At 44.3% G+C, this 16,135-nt stretch overlaps 1 protein-coding gene across 39 annotated transcripts in view; it reads left to right on the forward strand.

Annotated features, from left to right (window-relative positions):
* Epb41l3 (erythrocyte membrane protein band 4.1-like 3) overlaps positions 1-16,135 on the forward strand; it is a 204,411-nt gene that overhangs the window by 63,430 nt on the left and 124,846 nt on the right. The window lies entirely within an intron of this gene.

Consider the following 16,135-nt stretch of genomic DNA (forward strand, 5'->3'; position numbering starts at 1 on the left):
AAGATCCTAAGGAGAACTTTCAGTCGATGAAGGGATCCATCAAATAGTCCCCAAGTGCACAAGTGCAGTGGTAGCCTTAGAAAAGTAGAGGGACCATACTCCCTGAGGCGTGACCTTCGTGACATTGAAAAAGCAGATGGATATGTGTGGTTCTGCTGACTGGAGTGAAGGAAGCAAACGCTCGGCATTGGAGAATGCTGTCCTTGCCACGAGGATGGGACGTGGAGGCTGGAGGCCTAGGTGAGAGCATCTCCTTTGTAACCAGAGAACTCATTCATGTGAGGGGAAACTGGGCAGGAGACCAGAGGAGAGAGCAGTGCAGCTTAGGACTGGATATGGACAGACGCAGAGTATCCAAGGTAAAGTCTGGAGGACTTGGTACTGGATGTGCCAAGAGGGTTGGGGAGAATAAAGTTATAGGAAAGCATCTGTATTAGTTAGGGTTACCATTGTTGTGATAGAACACCAGAAACAAAATCAAACTGGGAAAGAAAGGGTTTGCTTCATTTTGCGTTTCGAGATGTATGACAGGGAAGTCAGGTGCGGAGTGTGAACGCAGGAGTTGATACAGAGGCCCCGGAGGAGTGCTCCTCACCGGCTTGCCGCTTGTGGCTGGCTCAGCTTGCTTGCTTATAGAACCTGGGACCACCAGCCCAGAAGTGACTCCACCCACCGTGGGCGGGGTCCACCCTACCTCCATCAATCGCTCATTTTTTTAACATGCGCTCTAGGCTTGCCAAAAGCCAGATCGTACGGAGGCCAATTTCATACTGAGAGTTTCGAACTCGCACGAGCCAGGATTAGTAACTTTTCTTCTCGGCTCTTACGGTGTATGGCACGTGGTTTGAGGACTTTCCTCTTTTTATCATCTATGTCCCGGGCTTAGGACACCGGAAGACGGAGTTGGCGGTCTATCTGTGGAGACTGGGGAATTAAGATTATCTGACACCACGCTGTCTTCATGCTTGAGGCATGCTAGTTGTAAGTAATAAAGGACACTACATATGAATGCCCCACTAAAAGGTGATAGGGCAGTGAGGCCCTAAAACTGGAGCGAAGAAACTCTTAGAAGGAAAAGACTGGAGATCAGGACGCAGATGCACGAATGGCCTGGCGGTGTATGGAAGAATGCTCAGAACCACCGAGTCGAACCTTAACTCAAAACCACATGGGAGCCTTCGAGCGTCAAATGGCAGGCTCTACTTGGGTCTTTCGTAGGCACGCCAAGAACAATTAAAAGACGTGAGTTGTTTCACGGGAACCCATGGGATGAGTGATCCGAGGACAAAAAGTGGGTCGCAATTTCTTTTTACTTCAGCAGCAGCCTCTTTTAAAGCCGCGAACCGCCTGGCCATCACTAAATCTTTATAGGTATCACCATGGCAACCATTGATATGAAAACTAATATTAGCCTGGACACTTCTGCCTCAGATGATCTGATATTTTCCACTGCTGTGGTCATCTCCACGGTCTGTGCACACGAGCAAAGACGGTCCTTCTCCCATCCTGTCATGCTGTCTCTTGCTCTGAGGAGATAAGTGCTTGTCAATGCCCCAGCTGTTAGAGAATGGCCCAGTGACTTGTGCACAGGGCGTCTACACACTCAGTATATCAGATCTATATTCATCTCTGGGTGCACAGTGAAGGACCCTGCAGGTAGACCCTCAGTTGTCTTCGGAGCAAGGATGGGGTACTTCTTAGCACGGTTGGCTGGAATCGACATATAGTTGCCCTGCTTACCCTCAGCTTCACTTGTAAGGCTTGGGTTACCCCTAGTTAATAGGAAAAGGATGAGTAGAGAATAGTAAGCTATCTCAAGAGAGATGTGAACAGACCACATTTGCACTTTTATTACAGAGTATTCTTATACTTTAATTTTGTTACCATCAGTCTCGTACTATGTCTAATGTGTAAATTAAATTTTACCGCAGTTAAATCCACAAGAACAATAGCATATATGGGTTCAATACCGACTCTGGTTTCAGTGTGTACCCTATGCATCTCCCCCAGCTAAATAGATGCTTCTTCTGTGTCCCATATAGCTCTGCACACACTTTTATCGTACATCGACTGTTACCATTGTATTTGGTTTCTCCCTTACGAATCTTCAGCGTCTCATCTCAGTCCTGGGTATCACACTTCCACAATTATGTTCTTTCCAGTTCTATAGTTTTTTTTTTTTTTATCTTGAGTATTTCTTATATACATTTCAAGTGTTATTCCCTTTCCCGGTTTCCGGACAGACATCACCCTCCCCCCTCCCCTTCCTTGTGGGTGTTCCCCACCCAAACCTCCCCCCATTGCCACCCTCCCCGCATAGTCTAGTTCACTGGGGGTTCAGTCTTAGCAGGACCCAGGGCTTCCCCTTCCACTGGTGCTCTTACTAGGATATTCATTGCTACCTATGGGGACAGAGTCCAGGGTCAGTCCATGTATAGTCTTTAGGTAGTGGCTTAGTCCCTGGAAGCTCTGGTTGCTTGACATTGTTGTACTTTTGGGGTCTCGAGCACCTTCAAGCTCTTCCAGTTCTTTCTCTGATTCCTTCAACGGGGGACCTATTCTCAGTTCAGTGGTTTGCTGCTGGCATTCGCCTCTGTATTTGCTGTATTCTGGCTGTGTCTCTCAGGAGCGATCTACATCCGGCTCCTGTCGGTCTGCACTTCTTTGCTTCATCCATCTTGTCCAATTGGGTGGCTGTATATGTATGGGCCACATGTGGGGCAGGCTCTGAATGGGTGTTCCTTCAGTCTCTGTTTTAATCTTTGCCTCTCCCTTCCCTGCCAAGGATATTCTTTTTCCTCATTTAAAGAAGGAGTGAAGCATTCACATTTTGATCATCCGTCTTGAGTTTCCTTTGTTCTAGGGATCTAGGGTAATTCAAGCATTTGGGCTAATAGCCACTTATCAATGAGTGCATACCATGTATGTCTTTCTGTGAGTGGGTTAGCTCACTCAGGATGATATTTTCCAGTTCCAACCATTTGCCTACGAATTTCATAAACTCGTTGTTTTTGATAGCTGAGTAATATTCCATTGTGTAGATGTACCACATTTTCTGTATCCATTCCTCTGTTGAAGGGCATCTGGGTTCTTTCCAGTTTCTGGCTATTATAAATAAGGCTGCGATGAACATAGTGGAGCACGTGTCTCTTTTATATGTTGAGGCATCTTTTGGGTATATGCCCAAGAGAGGTATGGCTGGATCCTCAGGCAGTTCAATGTCCAATTTTCTGAGGAACCTCCAGACTGATTTCCAGAATGGTTTTACCAGTCTGCAATCCCACCAACAATGGAGGAGTGTTCCTCTTTCTCCACATCCTCGCCAGCATCTGCTGTCACCTGAGTTTTTGATCTTAGCCATTCTCACTGGTGTGAGGTGAAATCTCAGGGTTGTTTTGATTTGCATTTCCCTTATGACTAAAGATGTTGAACATTTCTTTAGGTGTTTCTCAGCCATTCGGCATTCCTCAGCTGTGAATTCTTTGTTCAGCTCTGAACCCCATTTTTTAATAGGGTTATTTGTTTCCCTGCGGTCTAACTTCTTGAGTTCTTTGTATATTTTGGATATAAGGCCTCTATCTGTTATAGGATTGGTAAAGATCTTTTCCCAATCTGTTGGTTGTCGTTTTGTCCTAACCACAGTGTCCTTTGCCTTACAGAAGCTTTGCAGTTTTATGAGATCCCATTTGTCGATTCTTGATCTTAGAGCATAAGCCATTGGTGTTTTGTTCAGGAAATTTTTTCCAGTGCCCATGTGTTCCAGATGCTTCCCTAGTTTTTCTTCTATTAGTTTGAGTGTGTCTGGTTTGATGTGGAGGTCCTTGATCCACTTGGACTTAAGCTTTGTACAGGGTGATAAGCATGGATCGATCTGCATTCTTCTGCATGTTGTCCTCCAGTTGAACCAGCACCATTTGCTGAAAATGCTATCTTTTTTCCATTGGATGGTTTTGGCTCCTTTGTCAAAAATCAAGTGACCATAGGTGTGGGGTTTCATTTCTGGGTCTTCAATTCTATTCCATTGGTCTATCTGTCTGTCTCTGTACCAATACCATGCAGTTTTTATCACTATTGCTCTGTAATACTGCTTGAGTTCAGGGATAGTGATTCCCCCTGAAGTCCTCTTATTGTTGAGGATAGCTTTAGCTATCCTGGGTTTTTTGTTATTCCAGATGAATTTGCAAATTGTTCTGTCTAACTCTTTGAAGAATTGGATTGGTATTTTGATGGGGATTGCATTGAATCTGTAGATTGCTTTTGGTAAAATGGCCATTTTTACTATATTAATCCTGCCAATCCATGAGCATGGGAGATCTTTCCATCTCCTGAGGTCTTCTTCAATTTCTTTCCTCAGTGTCTTGAAGTTCTTATTGTACAGATCTTTTACTTGCTTGGTTAAAGTCACACCGAGGTACTTTATATTATTTGGGTCTATTATGAAGGGTGTCGTTTCCCTAATTTCTTTCTCGGCTTGTTTCTCTTTTGTATAGAGGAAGGCAACTGATTTATTTGAGTTAATTTTATACCCAGCCACTTTGCTGAAGTTGTTTATCAGCTTTAGTAGTTCTCTGGTGGAACTTTTGGGATCACTTAAATATACTATCATGTCGTCTGCAAATAGTGATATTTTGACCTCTTCTTTTCCGATCTGTATCCCCTTGATCTCCTTTTGTTGTCTGATTGCTCTGGCTAGAACTTCAAGAACTATATTGAATAAGTAGGGAGAGAGTGGGCAGCCTTGTCTAGTCCCTGATTTTAGTGGGATTGCTTCAAGTTTCTCTCCATTTAGTTTAATGTTAGCAACTGGTTTGCTGTATATGGCTTTTACTATGTTTAGGTATGGGCCTTGAATACCTATTCTTTCCAGGACTTTTATCATGAAGGGGTGTTGAATTTTGTCAAATGCTTTCTCACCATCTAATGAAATGATCATGTGGTTTTGTTCTTTCAGTTTGTTTATATAATGGATCACGTTGATGGTTTTCTGTATATTAAACCATCCCTGCATGCCTGGGATGAAGCCTACTTGATCATGGTGGATGATTGTTTTGATGTGCTCTTGGATTCGGTTTGCCAGAATTTTATTGAGTATTTTTGCGTCGATATTCATAAGGGAAATTGGTCTGAAGTTCTCTTTCTTTGTTGGGTCTTTGTGTGGTTTAGGTATAAGAGTAATTGTGGCTTCATAGAAGGAATTCGGTAGGGCTCCATCTGTTTCGATTTTGTGGAATAGTTTGGATAATATTGGTATAAGGTCTTCTATGAAGGTTTGATAGAATTCTGCACTAAACCCGTCTGGACCTGGGCTCTTTTTGGTTGGGAGACCTTTAATGACTGCTTCTATTTCCTTAGGAGTTATGGGGTTGTTTAACTGGTTTATCTGTTCCTGATTTAACTTCGATACCTGGTATCTGTCTAGGAAATTGTCCATTTCCTGAAGATTTTCAAGTTTTGTTGAATATAGGTTTTTATAGTAAGATCTGATGATTTTTTGAATTTCCTCTGAATCTGTAGTTATGTCTCCCTTTTCATTTCTGATTTTGTTAATTTGGACGCACTCTCTGTGTCCTCTCATTAGTCTGGCTAAGGGTTTATCTATCTTGTTGATTTTCTCAAAGAACCAACTTTTGGTTCTGTTGATTCTTTCTATGGTCCTTTTTGTTTCTACTTGGTTGATTTCAGCTCTGAGTTTGATTATTTCCTGCCTTCTACTCCTCCTGGGTGTATTTGCTTCTTTTTGTTCTAGAGCTTTTAGGTGTGCTGTCAAGCTGCTGACATATGCTCTTTCCTGTTTCTTTCTGCAGGCACTCAGCGCTATGAGTTTTCCTCTTAGCACAGCTTTCATTGTGTCCCATAAGTTTGGGTATGTTGTACCTTCATTTTCATTAAATTCTAAAAAGTTTTTAATTTCTTTCTTTATTTCTTCCTTGACCAGGTTATCATTGAGTAGAGCATTGTTCAATTTCCACGTATATGTGGGGATTCTTCCCTTATTGTTATTGAAGACCAGTTTTAGGCCGTGGTGGTCCGATAGCACGCATGGGATTATTTCTATCTTTCTGTACCTGTTGAGGCCCGTTTTTTGACCAATTATATGGTCAATTTTGGAGAAAGTACCATGAGGAGCTGAGAAGAAGGTATATCCTTTTGCTTTAGGATAGAATGTTCTATAAATATCCGTTAAGTCCATTTGGCTCATGACTTCTCTTAGTCTGTCTACATCTCTGTTTAATTTCTGTTTCCATGATCTGTCCATTGATGAGAGTGGGGTGTTGAAATCTCCCACTATTATTGTGTGAGGTGCAATGTGTGTTTTGAGCTTTAGTAAGGTTTCTTTTACATATGTAGGTGCCCTTGTATTTGGGGCATAGATATTTAGGATTGAGAGTTCATCTTGGTGGATTTTTCCTTTGATGAATATGAAGTGTCCTTCCTTATCTTTTTTGATGACTTTTAGTTGAAAATTGATTTTATTTGATATTAGAATGGCTACTCCAGCTTGCTTCTTCTGACCATTTGCTTGGAAAATTGTTTTCCAGCCTTTCACTCTGAGGTAATGTCTGTCTTTGTCTCTGAGGTGTGTTTCCTGTAGGCAGCAGAATGCAGGGTCCTCGTTGCGTATCCAGTTTGTTAATCTATGTCTTTTTATTGGGGAGTTGAGGCCATTGATATTGAGAGATATTAAGGAATAGTGATTATTGCTTCCCGTTATATTCATATTTGGAAGTGAGGTTATGTTTGTGTGCTTTCATTCTCTTTGTTTTGTTGCCAAGATGATTAGTTTCTTGCTTCTAGGGTATAGCTTGCCTCCTTATGTTGGGCTTTACCCTTTATTATCCTTTGTAGTGCTGGACTTGTAGAAAGATATTGTGTAAATTTGGTTTTGTCATGGAATATCTTGGTTTCTCCATCTATGTTAATTGAGAGTTTTGCAGGATACAGTAACCTGGGCTGGCATTTGTGTTCTCTTAGGGTCTGTATGACATCTGTCCAGGATCTTCTGGCCTTCATAGTTTCTGGCGAAAAGTCTGGTGTGATTCTGATAGGTCTGCCTTTATATGTTACTTGACCTTTTTCCCTTACTGCTTTTAATATTCTTTCTTTATTTTGTGCGTTTGGTGTTTTGACAATTATGTGACGGGAGGTGTTTCTTTTCTGGTCCAATCTATTTGGAGTTCTGTAGGCTTCTTGTATGCCTATGGGTATCTCTTTTTTTAGGTTAGGGAAGTTTTCTTCTATGATTTTGTTGAAGATATTTACTGGTCCTTTGAGCTGGGAGTCTTCACTCTCTTCTATACCTATTATCCTTAGGTTTGATCTTCTCATTGAGTCCTGGATTTCCTGTATGTTTTGGACCAGTAGCTTTTTCCGCTTTACATTATCTTTGACAGTTGAGTCAATGATTTCTATGGAATCTTCTGCTCCCGAGATTCTCTCTTCCATCTCTTGAATTCTGTTGGTGAAGCTTGTATCTACAGCTCCTTGTCTTTTCTTTTGATTTTCTATGTCCAGGGTTGTTTCCATGTGTTCTTTCTTGATTGCTTCTATTTCCATTTTTAATTCCTTCAACTGTTTGATTGTGTTTTCCTGGAATTCTTTCAGGGATTTTTGCGATTCCTCTCTGTAGGCTTCTACTTGTTCTCTAAGGGAGTTCTTTATGTCTTTCTTGAAGTCCTCCAGCATCATGATCAAATATGATTTTGAAACTAGGTCTTGCTTTTCTGGTGTGTTTGGATATTCCGTGTTTGCTTTGGTGGGAGAATTGGGCTCCGATGATGCCATGTAGTCTTGGTTTCTGTTGCTTGGGTTCCTGCGCTTGCCTCTCGCCATCAGATTATCTCTAGTGTTACTTTGTTCTGCTATTTCTGACAGTGGCTAGACTGTCCTATAACCTGTGTGTCAGGAGTGCTGTAGACCTGTTTTCCTGTTTTCTTTCAGCCTGTTATGGGGACAGAGTGTTCTGCTTTCGGGCGTGTAGTTTTTCCTCTCTACAGGTCTTCAGCTGTTCCTGTGGGCCTGTGTCTTGAGTTCACCAGGCAGGTTTCTTGCAGGGGAAAAGTTGGTCCTACCTGCGGTTCCAAGGCTCAAGTTTGCTCGTGGGGTACTGCCTAAGTCCTCTCCGCTGTGGCAGCAACCGGGAAAATCTGTGCCGCTCCTTCCGGGAGCCTCTGTGCACCAGGGTTTCAGATGACGTTTGGTGTTTTCCTCTGGCGCCTGGATGTGCACAGAGTGCAGTCTCTTCTGGTTTCCCAGGCGTGTCCGCCTGTCTGAAGGTTCAGCTCTCCCTCCCACGGGATTTGGTTGCAGAGAACTGTTTATCCAGTCTGTTTCCTTCAGGTTCCGGCAGTGTCTCAGGCGCAGGGGTCCTGCCGCTCCCGGGCCCTCCCCTACGGGAACCCAGAGGCCTTATACAGTTGCCTCTTGGGCCAGGGATGTGGGCAGGGGTGGGCAGTGTTGGTGGTCTCCTCCGCTCTGCAGCCTCAGGAGTGCCCACCTGATCAGGCGGTGAGGTCTCTCTCCCACGGGGTTTGGGAGCAGAGAGCTGCTGCGGTCCGGGATCCGCCGGTGTGGGACTTCCGGTAAACACAGGAAGTGCCCGGCCTTAGAGGAATTTTGCCTCTGTGTGTCCTGAGTTCACCAGGCAGGTTTCTTGCAGGGGAAAAGTTGGTCCTACCTGCAGTTCCAAGGCTCAAGTTTGCTCGTGGGGTACTGCCTAAGTCCTCTCCGCTGTGGCAGCAACCGGGAAGATCTGCGCCGCTCTTTCCAGGAGCCTCCGTGCACCAGGGTTCCAGATGGTGTTTGGTGTTTTCCTCTGGCGCCTGGATGTGCACAGAGTGCAGTCTCTTCTGGTTTCCCAGGCGTGTCCGCCTCTCTGAAGGTTCAGCTCTCCCTCCCACGGGATTTGGGTGCAGAGAACTGTTTATCCGGTCTGTTTCCTTCAGGTTCCGGCAGTGTCTCAGGCGCAGGGGTCCTGCCGCTCCCGGGCCCTCCCCTACGGGAACCCAGAGGCCTTATACAGTTGCCTCTTGGGCCAGGGATGTGGGCAGGGGTGGGCAGTGTTGGTGGTCTCCTCCGCTCTGCAGCCTCAGGAGTGCCCACTTGATCAGGCGGTGAGGTCTCTCTCCCACGGGGTTTGGGAGCAGAGAGCTGCTGCGGTCCGGGCTCCAGTTCTATAGTTATGGCTCACATAGAATCCCATATTTTGTAATCCTGTCTAATTCATTCATTCATTCATTCATTCACTCATTCACTCATTCACTCAATCACTCATTCACTCATTCACCCATCCACTTATTCATTCCTCCCTTCCCTCCCTCCATTCAGTAAACAGACACACTGAATACCCGTGTTGGTGACCATTTGTTCACTGTTACCAAAGCACAGACAAAGAGCTACCTGGTGAGACCCAGTCAGTTCCCTTTATCACTGCACTGACAAAAGATCTAACAAAAGCCTCTCAGGGAAAGAAAGGCTTACATTGGTTCCTTGAAGATACAGTTCATCATGGCAGGGAAGGCATGGCAGAGGGAGCATGACACAGATGGATACATTGTATCTGCAGTTGTGGAGCAGAGAGAATGCTCTGCTTATGTTCTGTCTTTTCTCTAGAGTCTGGGACCCCAGCTCATGGGTTGGCAGCACCCACAGTGAGTGGGTCTTCTCTCTCCAGTCAAGCCTTTTTGGAAACATGTTTAGAGTCATGGACAGAGGTGTGTGTTTCCATGGTCAATCAAAGCCCAGTGGAGTTGATACTTAAGATTAGTCATGACATGTCCACATTGTATTAAATTTCTCCTCATTGAAACTTTTGTAATATATTTCAAGTGTGTACCACACAGGGAGAATGTTTTCATACACCACATATTCTTGTCTTCCAGCCACAATAATTAACTTCAGCTGCTGTAGGAAGTTTCTCACCGGGTCCTACTATGGATTCACAGTTCAGAAGCACCACTCTATTTTAATTAATCAGAAAATGTAAGAATGTTTTGAGGGATGATGAGATGATGATACTAAGAAAAAAATCTGAAGCCTATAGGTCCTAACATTATCTAGTATTCTGCCTATCAATTATAATGGCCCTCATGAGAACACACACACACACACACACACACACACACACACACACACGTGTGTGTGTGTGTGTGTGTGTGTGTGTGTGTGTGTGTGTGTGCTTCTTAGATTTTAACAACCATACAATTTAGGAACCAACATTGTGATGCCTCAGAAGGATTCAGCAAAAAACCTTTTGGGTTTTCCATTTTGAGTATTTATGCCTTGACTTCAAACAGTAACTTGGTAAAGTCTGGCTCAGAGGTTAAAAACAGGTCTTCTGAGCGACAGTAAGTTGAGCAGATCAGATTGGTTGGAGGGTCTGAGAGAGCCTTCTCAGGGAAGGGGAGGTGGGGGGGTGTCTTTAGACTCCTAGAGGAAAGCGCCACCACAGCATCAAATGTATCTCAATCTGTAATAGGCAAAGCTTGCAGGTATGGGAAATACAGGCACACACCCCTGTATTCCTGGGTGACAGACCCTTGAAGATCAATTTCATCTCTGTATTGGATAGTATTTTATGGATGCTCTTGCCCAAATACCCTGTAGCAAGAGGAGTCCCTTGGAGCGTTAACAGGTAGCTGCTGGTGTCTCCTTGAATGGCACAGCCACAGGATGCAGTGCTCTCAAGACAGCCCTGATCACATCACAACCATGATCCATCCTCACTTACTGAGCCAAATCCTAATTCTTTGACATGGCCTGAACAAGGAAAGCATCACTGGTTCCACACACTATAGATATGAAACCACACCTTGATTTCTAATGCTTGTGGGTCCTTTCATAAAACCAAAGAGTGCTTTAAATCGATGTACAAACACAAGGTTCATAGAAAAAAAATCAACAGCGTGTTGATTTAAAAGCATTGTTTCATGAAAATCCTGTGTTCTATGCCTTTGGAGAGAAAGTTGTAAGCTCTCATCAGTTTACCTAATGTGGTTACTAGTTAGCATGAGAAATGCCTCTTTGGGTACATTAACCCAACACATATTAATCTAGGAAAATCTATCTCTTGGGTTTCAATCAGTCAAATGCCAGACTTACCCCAAACAGCCAGACATGAGTCCTTGATTGCCCATCTCAGTGTGGCACCCCTTGGTAATTCTGTAAAGATGTTTCCTGTGCTTGGAAAATAAGGTGAGGGATGTACCATTATTGCAGTCTTCCATAAATGGCCTTCTAATGCAATTATTGCTGGGGCTGGGAACAGAACGATCTCTCATTGTTATTTATTGCTGCACTTACTGCTAATGAACTGCTGTTGCAGGCTGATGCATCCAAGGACAAGTTCCAAGCAATAGCTCTTCTGGAAAATGTGAAGTAACTGCGTGGTGTGGGTGCCACGGGTATAGCTCACCTCTGGGTCTCAATGAGGCTGTTCCAGTCCAGATCCCCTGTGTGTGTGTGTGTGTGTGTGTGTGTGTGTGTGTGGTGTATGTGTGTGTGTGTGTGTGTATGTGTGGGTGTGGGTGTGTGGTGTATGTGTGTGTGGTGTATGTGTGTGTGTGGTGTGTATGTGTGTGGTGTGTGTGTGGTGTGTGTGTGTGGTGTGTATATGTGGTGTATGTGTGTGTATGTATGTATATGTGTGTATGTATGTATATGTGTGTGTGGTGTGTATATATGGTATGTGTGTGTATGTGCATGGTGTGGATGCTTTGGGCATATCTCACTTCTGGGTCTTAATGAGGCTGCTGCAGTCCAGATTGTATGTGTGTGAGTGTGTATGTGTGTGTGTGTGTGTGTGTGTGTGTGTATGTCGTGTGTGTCTCTGTATGTGCACACATGTCTGTGTGTGTGTGCAAAGTTCTTCTTACAGTTTGTATTCTTTTACCTTTCTGTGAAACATGTCACCCATGGGGACCCATGGTCATTTGATCAATCACCTAGATCAGTGGCTATCAAGATTAAGCGAGTTATAATCACTTGGGGGAATTGCTACCCAACCTCTTCTGATTTGCATAGTCTGGGCCACCACCCGTAAACATTTCATTATTAGTCATATGTCAAGGTGAGTCTGACATAAGTGCTGTGATTATGTTTGTTCCGGAGACAGAATCAGCTCAGAAGGTGGTTTTGTGTGCAATCTAGTTTGGGAGACTGATATTTTTTCCCAATCTCTACCGTCTGCAAACGAGTCATGGATATGTGGATATATCCCTGATACAAGTCTGATAAGGGCAGAGACGGCAACTATGGCTGTTTTGAAATGCCCTGAAAATTGGTTTCAAGTGACACAGACATCCCGTATATCATTTTTGTTGATTCTGAAAGCGGTCTGGAAGCTGCACACTATAATGAAATCAGATTTTCAGGGTGGGCCCATGCTGGACAAAAACAGCAGTGAGCAGGGACAGGGGTTCAGGGTGGGGGTGGGGAGTCCTGGACATCAGGAACCAATTAAGACCCAAAGCTGTCTCCTTTGGCCACCATCCCCAGCTTGCCTAAAGAGGGCAATGTAAACCTGAGTTTGTCTGGCAAGTCAGCAAGCCAGCTTCCGGATGCCTCTCACTCCTCGCTCCCTCCACTAATTGTTAATAACCACTGAAAGAAATATAATTGGTGATTAGGAGAATTGACGATTGTATGAGAGACACGGAGGCTGGAGGCTGGCTGCTGTTATTGCTGTGCCTTTTTAGGGAGGTAGAAAATGTCAAGAACCTTAAACATCTCAGAACAGCTCAGTGCAAGTCAGCTGTTTGGGAGTTGAATTTAGCAATTATTACATATTAGCATCTTCCATTCTCAATGTTTTTACCCAAAATGGAGAATTCCCAAGAGTCAAAACATTGTGTGTGTATTTATTTTATTTGGAAGTGGGATGAAATTGCACCGTTCTAGCTTCCATTTCTTCCATGCAGCTCTCTTCTTTATATTATATACCAGACTCCCAGATAGAAACCATTCACAATGGAGTCTTATTTTTATTTAAGAGAAGAATAAAATCATTGAGTGTTTTCAGCTCTACAAAGGACTAGGTGTTAAAACAACTCTTACAATTGTATTGCTAGGTGTTACTCTATTGAAAAGCACCGAGACCAAGCTCTAACATTTAGAGAAAATAAAATTATAAGGGTGTGTTTTAATAAAGTGAAACACAAGGTGTACTGACCCGACTTTTAGGTTCTATATGAGGGAAAGGAGACAAGTCAGGAATTCTGCCGAACGGGAGTGACTTCCCTCAGTGATGTTAGCATGTCAAAACTCGCTCCTTCGCAAATGCTCATATTTTTTTTTCTGCGCACTTTGTGGTGCATTTGTAGCTGCTGGTGGGTTTAGAATCGTGCCTTCCGTCTGTGCCGTGCATCTATCCAGCCTCTAAACTGATCAGTACACACACCCACGATGGGACCAGCATCTGGAAGCCTTAATGAGCTATAAGCTTAGCACCATTCTGAGCATCTAGACACTAGGCACTCTTAAATGAATTCTTATTTCAGAGGGAGAGACGCCCGTTGCTTTTGAATTATGCCTCCATCCTCGTATTTCTTATTTACGATCTCCGGTAACACTGTGACTAAAGACTTGTGTCCTGATTTCAAGGATTCGATATGCAATCCGGGTGCCCGACATTCCTCTGAACGTAAAGCAGGCCTAGACTGGTTCCTTCAAAGGCTGTTAACTTGTTACTAAGCCTGCAGCCTAAAGTGAGCAGATGAGAACAAATGGTGTGTTTGCCTAATGAAGCAGTACGTCCGGGGGTTTGCTCAAACCCCAGTCTTCCTTCCTCGAATGTTTGGAGGATCTTCAGATAGGGTCAACAGTCAGATTCCCATCACTTCTTGTGGTATCTTGTTCGTAAAGCTGACGTATCTTGCCGCCAAGGCCACCTGGAAATTCTGTTCGCCCTGCCTTGGTTATTGAGTGGGAGCAATCACTGTTGTTCAGACGGTGGAGGGGCTGTGAGTACGGAGGAATCCGCTGCACACAGCTGCCTGCATATGGATGGAGCTTCTTGGGGAAACCTGCCTCTTCATTTTGTATCAGAGAGAGGCTGCATTTCTCAGGTCGAGCCATGGATAGAATTCTGCATGGCTGTTGGCCTTCAGTGATGCTTACATAGTGTACGCAGTAAAGCAACAGTAGGAAGCATAGAAGTAACATAAACGTTATCGAGCAAGCCTGAGTGTGTGTGGGGGAGAACAGAACGGGGATCCTGAGACCTAAGCTGCAGAGACAGAGTCTTTCCCTGCATTTCGTAGGCTTCTGCATTTGCGCGGCGTCCCCCATGTGATACCGTCTATACCAAACCCGGATTCTCCTGTAAAATGACCACTCGTTCTGGGGGCAGCGCAGAGAGGCTTTTACCTGGTAGCATTGCTGTAAATCTCAGTTAGAAATGGACTACAAAACCACTTCTCTGTAACCTGTTGGAGAAGAAGCAGCACGGGGTTTCTGCACTAGGAAGGTGAGGGCTTCCCTGAGGTCTGAGCCACTTTACCTGCAATAGTGAAAGGGGTTGTGAAGAATTCAGGCAAATCCAGCTGTGATCGATAGAATCGCGTTACCCAAACTTTTACTTTCTACTATTTCTCCCTCTCCTTTCTATGTGGAAGAGTTGGATATTTTATTTTCCAATGGGCGTTAGATGGGCTACTAGTATATTACTTGTACTGGGAAGGCCTTAAGATGTATATGTTATTTGTAGGTGGATACATGCGCGCGCGCGTGTGTGTGTGTGTGTGTGTGTGTGTGTGCTTGTACAGGCTAGAGGTCAACGTCGAATGTCGCTCCTTATATGCCTGACCTTCCTTGTTTTTTGACATGAGAGTTTTTGATAGGCCTGGAAGTCCTATCCATTATTCTTGCTGTTTCTCCTCCAAGCCCTGTCTCCACCTTCAAAGTGCTGATGTGCCATCACCAGGACTGATTCTCTTATCCTGGTTTTGAATGACCAAACTCAGGTCCTCTCGATCACAAGGCAAGCCCTGAGCGGTGGCTAGCTCCTCAGTCCACGGCGTCTTTTGAGCTTTATGGAATCCTAGAACATGGAAGCTTAAGGAATTTTGAAAATAGCCTTGCTGTTGCCTACATAAGGAGCCTGAATCCTCCATGTAAAGAGGCAGCATCGGCCAATAGTCAACATCTCTCCATTCATTTAGCAAAGATATGGGTCTGGCTTGCAATGCTCCCTGCGAGGCACCGTGGGGAGACAGAGAGGACTACCAAAGGCTCCTGCAATACAGGATGTGTATGCAGGGGGCGAGGTGTGTGAGGGGGATGAGATGCTGTCTCATGTGAGACGAGCTAGCCTAAAATTTGCTGTGTTGCCGAGGAAGACTTGAACTTCTGATCCTCCTGCCCCTACCTAGCTAAGTGCTGAGATTAGGGATCCAGCATGCACTGGGGTTTCCTGTACACCAGGACAAGTTCTCTACCAACCCAGCTACATATATAGTTCTTAATGCAGTCCTTAAACTTGCAGGTTGTTAGGATAACTAACTAGGTACTCCTGCTTCCAAACAGAACAGTTAGCCTTCTACTGCTTTTTTTCCCTCCTCCCTGGAGAATAGTCACCCACATGCCACCACCGATGTATCCACGAGGATTCATGAGTCACAGAGAGAACAGTCTGCATTCAACTCCTTTAAAAAAAATCTAGAAAACATTGCATCAAAATGAATGAAAGCCTGGAGCCATCTGGGTCTCAAATGATAATTGCTAAGTTTGTGTTTGTTGTAAACGATACGGTTTGTTCGTGTCCACTTTCAAAGAAGAGGCCTTCATTGTACACACACACACACACACACACACACACACACACACACACACACTGCCTCCATTCATTGATTTATGAAACATAGCCACGGATGTGCATATATAACATGTACACATGTCTCTATACTAACATGGGTGGCCCTCGCGCATACTAGATATTTGAACCCTTACACGTTAATCGTAAAGAACTCTGGGTGCTTTTTACCTCCGGCTCTTGGATCTGAACCATAGGCTCCTTCTCTCTGCAGCCGGGAATCTGCTTATCTACCCTATGGTCTGTGATTTTTTTTTTTTCTTTAAGCATGGCTTATGTCAGACTACTTCACTCAGAATTTAAATTCCCAGAGGTGCACATCTACAGAAC

Source organism: Rattus norvegicus, chromosome 9, assembly GCF_036323735.1.
Source record: "Rattus norvegicus strain BN/NHsdMcwi chromosome 9, GRCr8, whole genome shotgun sequence".
NCBI lineage: Eukaryota > Metazoa > Chordata > Mammalia > Rodentia > Muridae > Rattus > Rattus norvegicus.